Below are 6,740 nucleotides of genomic sequence, written 5' to 3' on the forward strand. Positions count from 1 at the left end.
GGGACCCTTGTATAAAGGATTTTTCTTCAACGGTTCTTCATATTGTCACTATTGTTTCTGGGAGAACATGCTGAGGTGACACAGCCTAAACTGTTCAAGAAAATATCCAAATTGCGTCATTATCACTTTCCACATTGCCGAAATATCAACCAGGCGCATCATCATGCCTCCCTCTCATCAGGACCAGGTCAACTAATCGAATGACGATGCGCGCGTTTTCGCCGCATCGCGGATCAGTGACCAGACAGGGCTTGTCGGCAATAGTACCGTTAATTGCTCAGTGTGGTGGTCAGTGGCTCAGTGGGGTAAAGCGCAATGCCGCCTGCCCTCCCGCCTCTAGACAGATGAAAGGCATAGACGTGCCTAAGATTCTCCACCGGTTAATAATTTATTTCTGACGTTTAGATCAGTTCTATCGCCCGCGGGATAGTGTCTGCAGAGGAGAAGAGAGAGGGGGACAACTCTGCGGAAGGAACGCCACAGATGACTGCAGATTCAGCTATTCAGCTCGTCTTCAGTCCGGCCTCCCTGGAAAGGAGTGGTTTATTTAAACATTACACACACCGGGCACATGCGAGGGCTGTCGTTCGCCGCTGTCCTGCGAGGGCTGTCCTACACCGCTGTGTATTTGTTTTGCTTGACAGTAACCTGCAGCGCGGCGATAGCAGCAGAGTTTGACAGGGGCGCGTATGCAGCATAGGCTACCGACATACGGTAAGAGCTATCGCGGTGTTATATCGCTGCGTCTTGATTCATATCAATATAGGGCTACAGTTATCACTCGTAATACACGTGAAATGATTCTGTAGCCTACTGTGTGTCTCGAAAGTGTTGTCTATAATGGAGGTTTGAAAGAGAACAGTGTCGCCCCGTGCTAGATTCGCATCCAGTGGTGGGAATAATGTAAAGCCAGTGCTGTAGCAAACATAATAGGACGCATGTGTTGAGCACCTGCCGCAAATGGAGCCCGCTAACTCTCTCTCCATCTCCAACTTGGCACTTCTAACCTAATGTAGTATCCTACGCCCCTGGAATGGAGAGAGCTTGGACTCTTTAAACCCAGAAATACCATTACCCTCCTTAGAGGTGAGCACCAATTCAATATAGGCTAATCTACTTTCTCTCTTAACTTCGAAAAGCTAACCCGGCCTTTGCCCACTGATTTGTTTACCTGGGTTTTACTGCAGCGAGTGTGTGCTCAAAGTGTTGTCAGCAGTAGGTGGGTGCGTGTCTCTGTCGCAGCAGTGTCTGTCTGGCCAGTGTATAGGTCGGTCTAACACATCGAAACTCCGCAAGGAGACTCTTAGCTAGTGCTATATAGAACCATTTTAACAGTAGAAGAACCATCTGAAGAAAGCTCTGTATAGAATCTATAGAACCCTTTTCAGGTTAGAAAAAAACATTAAGGGTTTCACACAGCACCTCATACAGACCTGAACAACGTTCTATGTGGAACCTAACAGACCTGAACAGCGTTCTATGTGGAACCTTACAGACCTGAAAAGCGCTCTATGTGGAACCTTACAGACCTGAAAAGCGCTCTATGTGGAACCTTACAGACCTGAAAAGTGCTCTATGTGGAACCTTACAGACCTGAAAAGTGCTCTATGTGGAACCTTACAGACCTGAAAAGGGTTTTACTGTATGTGTAACTTTACAGGCCTGATATTTCTCACATGAAACTATCCTCCTGGTTATAGCATGGATATATCAGTGCTGACTGCTCCTCTGGTTAAAATTAGACCTGTCAGGCCCTCCTGCTCCAGGCTCATCTCAGGATATTGATTATAGCCACATATACGGTTGCCATTGTGTGTGTGTGTGTGTGTGTGTGTGAGTGTACTGTATTTGTGTACAGTATTGTTTGTGTGTGTGTGTGTTCATGTGTGCAACACTGGTGTGTGATTTTGTGTGAAATGTGTTGAAATTTCATGTGCAGTCTTTAATGTGGGTGTATACATGTGTGTGTGTGTTCGTGTGTGTATATGTGCATGCATGCGTGTGTGCACAGTGGGTTCTACACAGCTCTACAGTACATGCCACACGTTACGGCACAACATTGTGTATATTGTATTTTGCGCTTCTCATTTGCCCTGTCCTGTCTTTGCACTGTCCCGTCTTGTCCTTGCACCCCGTCTAATGTTGTGTCCATCAGTGCACCAATATTGACCAAAACTAACTCCTAGTACTGTACAGTATGTGTAAAAACTACCTGGCTAATAAAACGGATTCTAAAACTATAGATTTAACAAAATATAAAGTGCAGTGTAGGATTATTGCACAGTGCAAAGAAAGAGGGAGAGGGATAAGAGAGGGAGAGAGAGAAGGAGGGAGAGAGAGAAAGTGAGAGAGTGAAACAGACAGAGGAAGTACAATATACGAATTAGAGATACAGTACATAGAGAGATGGAGATGGGGTAGAGAGGATAGTCTTGCTAGTAAACATGTTAAGTTGTATCTGAGATAGACATGATAGTCCTCTCTGTAAACATGTTAAAGTCGCACTGAAATGAAAAAAGCATTCTGTCCCATTTTGGTTCACATAATTGGTCATAGTGTTCACCTATTCAACGATGTATGCCAAAAAAATTACTAAATTCTACTTTTGTTGTAATGTTATATCAAAGTATACAATTTCTTACTTCCTGGAAAACGGTTGGTCACGTGCAATGACGACAACAGGTACGACAAGGTACACTTTTCAATGTTCCAATCCAATTCCTCTAAACGCATGTCCCACCCTCATAGCTTGTTTGCGTCGGAAATACGTCAAACTACGGAAGTTAGATGATCTCAAACGTCTGTTTCTGTGCGACTTTAAGTTACATTACATTACAGTCATTTAGCTGACTCTTTTATCCAAAGCAACTTACAATAATTGCATTTAATGGAGGAAAAGCCAATGTACTACTACTTGCCAGAACTCACAAGTGTATCTCCATTCTAAAATAAGTGACTAAGAGCATACTGTAATCTTGTGCTGGAGGCAAAGTGTAAGAAGAGAAAACTGTGTTTTATCTGAGGCAGAGTGCAGTCCTCTCCGTAAACATGTTAAGTTGTATCTGAGAGAGAGGATAGTCTTGCTAGTAAACATGTTAAGTTATATCTAAGATAGAGAGGATAGTCCTCTTTGTAAACATGTTAAGTTGTGTCTGAGATAGAGAGGATAGTCCTCTCTGTAAACATGTTAAGTTGTATGTGAGAGAGAGGATAGTCTTGCTAGTAAACATGTTAAGTTGTATCTAAGATAGAGAGGATAGTCCTCTCTGTAAACATGTTAAGTTGTATGTGAGATAGAGAGGATAGTCCTCTCTGTAAACATGTGAGGTTTAAGCTGCAGTGTAAACACCTCAGTACACACGGCTTGTCATACTGTAGCAACGCTTCTTCAAGATGGAAGTCACTACACAGTTTAAACCACAACGCACTTGAGTACTTTGAACATTAGCCATTTTATGATAAACCTTTGGAAGGGCTGAAGCTACTGTACCATACTGTTGTGTCCCAGCAGCCAGTGTTTTTGCATACAGAGGTTAAGGTCCATATAGCTGACTGTAGCTGTCACTGATAGCTGGCCACGTACAGTACACAGTCCCTGCACCTCATCCATGAACCTCAATACAGCATTGTCAAGTATTACTTTGCATTGAGCGCCTGAGTTGCGATAGTAAAGTAGACTAACATTTGCTCTTTACTGCAGCTTAAAGACAGTCTCCAGTGTGCTATCTGGTGGGTATTTCCATGTCAGTTAGCCAATCATCAACCCTGACAGAGGTCAGTCATAGCTGGAGTATTCTAACACAGTTGACCCTGGCTCGCTGACCCTGGCTGGCTGACTCTGGCTACCTAGCTAGGCTATCTGTTAGGCCCCAAGGTAGCTTGTTAGGTTATCTAGGTTAACCTACAAAGTGTCCTTTCATAGATTAATAAAGTATCTATTAAAGTAGACTGGTTCTGTGTTGACCACATCTGGTCCACAACAGCTGCCTGCCTGGTAGCCCCTCTGTTGGGTTAGCTAGCCGTGTGTGTGTGTGTGTGCGTGTACGTGCGTGTGTGTGCGTGTACGTGCGTGTGTGTGTGTGTGTGTGTGCGTTCGGGCATGTGTCTGTCGGTACTGCATGCATTACACATGTATTGTAAGTGTATGACGTCTTACCCCTTGTGCCCTAAAGGTGATGGCAGGTCGTAAGGACAGACAGAGGGTCCGGGCCGGCTACGGGGAGGACAGACAGAGGGTCCGGGCCAGTCTCGGGGAGGACAGACAGAGGGACCGAGCCAGCCTCGGGGAGGACAGACAGAGGGACCGAGCCAGCCTCGGGGAGGACAGACAGAGGGAGTGGCCTGGCCCTGGAGAAGACAGCGAGGGGGATAGGAGCGGCCTGCCCTACCCTGGGGACACCCTCCCCTGGAACCTGCCCAAGCACCAGAGGGTCAAACGCTCCCACTCGGCCTCCGGGGATGTCCTAGACCCAGCGGAGAGGGCGGTCATACGCATCGCAGGTCAGCGGCCAGGCTGCACACACACACACACACACACACACCCTTTCAAATTCCTACTCACCAAGGCTTATTCCCAAAACCTACAAACATTGAGTCGTATTACTGGTTTATTCCACCATGAGGCTGGTTGGTTAAGTACCAAACTGGGTGGTGTGTGTTATTCTACGGGGTGTGGTTAAGAAGGTGTGGTTCACACCACACGTCCGATATCAAACAAAACCAACCTGTCTGTATACAGTATACACCTGTATGTTATTGAAATCATGTGTTTGGATAACTAATGCAAATTGCCTGTGGGAGCGTCGTGGTTGTTCTGGATGTTCTATCTTTTTTTTTTTAAATCCATTGTCTCTTCTCTAGTCTAGAGAACAGTTCCGAGTTGTGTGTTCTCAGCTACTGGAGTCCCTGATATACAGTAGCTGTGTGATCTCCAGATTCCCCCCCCCCTCCATGATCAGGCCAAAACACAAGCACATCACAGCGTGGCGCATCGCGCCACCCCGTCGCCATGGCAACCATGGAGAGGAGCTTTACGACCTCATCTGCGAGCACATTCCCCCGAGGACACTGGGCACGGCCAAACGACCGCGGCCAAACGACCACATTAGTAACTGTTAGGCAGGAAGATATCCACTCCTCTCCATACAAAACAGAGATCACTGGGAACCAGTCCACCCCTGTCTCGTGTCATGGTGTAGTCTGGCTGTTGTTGGGGGGTGTTGGGGGTGGGGAGGGGCAGGGAGTGATGTATCTCCACAGGGGGAGTGTGGGTGGAGGAGGTGGGAGGGGGGTTATGTCCAGATCGGACACAGGTCATGTACAGTGGTCAAACAATTTCAGAAGTCTACCCACAAACATTATGGTCCTAGAGTCGGCGCCCAACCTGATCAGCCCTGGAGCTGGTCCGAGCCCGGTCAGGCTGAGTCAGCACATGAGCCAGAGAGCCTTTGTTCTTCCCCCCGCTGCCCTGCCTGCTCCTGGTCTGTTTGCTGTACAGTACTGGATGCTTGCTGGCTGCCTGTCTGCCTGCTGATGCTGTAGAATCCCTGACAGTGAAAGTTATCATGTGATCATATATTCAGAATCCCTGACAGTGAGTTATCATGTGATCATATATTCAGAATCCCTGACAGTGACAGTTATCATGTGATCATATATTCAGAATCCCTGACAGTGACAGTTATCATGTGATCATATATTCAGAATCCCTGACAGTGACAGTTATCATGTGATCATATATTCAGGCCTGTTTGTGTGACGGACGGTGCATATATCTGAGCTCTATGCAAAACATCTGGTGTTAGTTGATCTTTGTCTATGGGGGCAGACTGCAGAGGTAAAGTGTGTGTGTACATGTGTGTGTCACTGTGTGTGTGTGTGTGTGTGTGTGTGGGGGGGGGGGGAGCAGACTGCAGAGGGGTACTGCAGAGGGGTACCATGTGGGAGACTGTCTGCAGACTGGTTACAGCCATGCTGGTCAGTCAGTCAGTCAGTCAGTCAGTCAGTCAGTCAGTCAGTCAGTCATTGTTGTTTTAGAGCGGTGAGTGTGTGGGGTAGATGTACTGTAGCCATGTTCGTTTGTGGCAGGGATGTGAGTACGTTTGTCTCTGTGTGTTATTCCTGCAGCTAGTCAGTAGATAGATGGATAGATAGATAGACAGATAGATAGATAGATAGATAGATAGATAGATAGATAGATAGATGGATAGATAGATAGATATAGAGAAAGTGGGAGAGTGAAACAGACAGAGGAAGTACAATATACGAATTAGAGATACAGTACATAGAGAGATGGAGATGGGGTAGAGAGGATAGTCTTGCTAGTAAACAAGTTGTATCTGAGATAGAAATGATAGTCCTCTCTGTAAACATGTTACAGTCGCACTGAAATGAAAAAAGCATTCTGTCCCATTTTGGTTCACATAATTGGTCACAGTGTTCACCTATTCAACAATGTATGCCAAAAAAATTACTTAATTCTACTTTTGTTGTAATCTTATATCAAAGTATAACATTTCTTACTTCCTGGAAAACGGTAGGTCACGTGCAATGACGACAACAGGTACGACAAGGTACACTTGTCAATGTTCCAATCCAATTCCTCTAAACGCATGTCCCACCCTCATAGCTTGTTTGCGTCGGAAATACGTCAAACTACGGAAGTTAGATGATCTCAAACGTCCGTTTCTGTGCGACTTTTAGTTACATTACATTACAGTCATTTAGCTGACTCTTTTATC

Source organism: Borostomias antarcticus (genome assembly GCF_949987555.1).
Source record: "Borostomias antarcticus genome assembly, chromosome: 10".
Lineage (NCBI taxonomy): Eukaryota > Metazoa > Chordata > Actinopteri > Stomiiformes > Stomiidae > Borostomias > Borostomias antarcticus.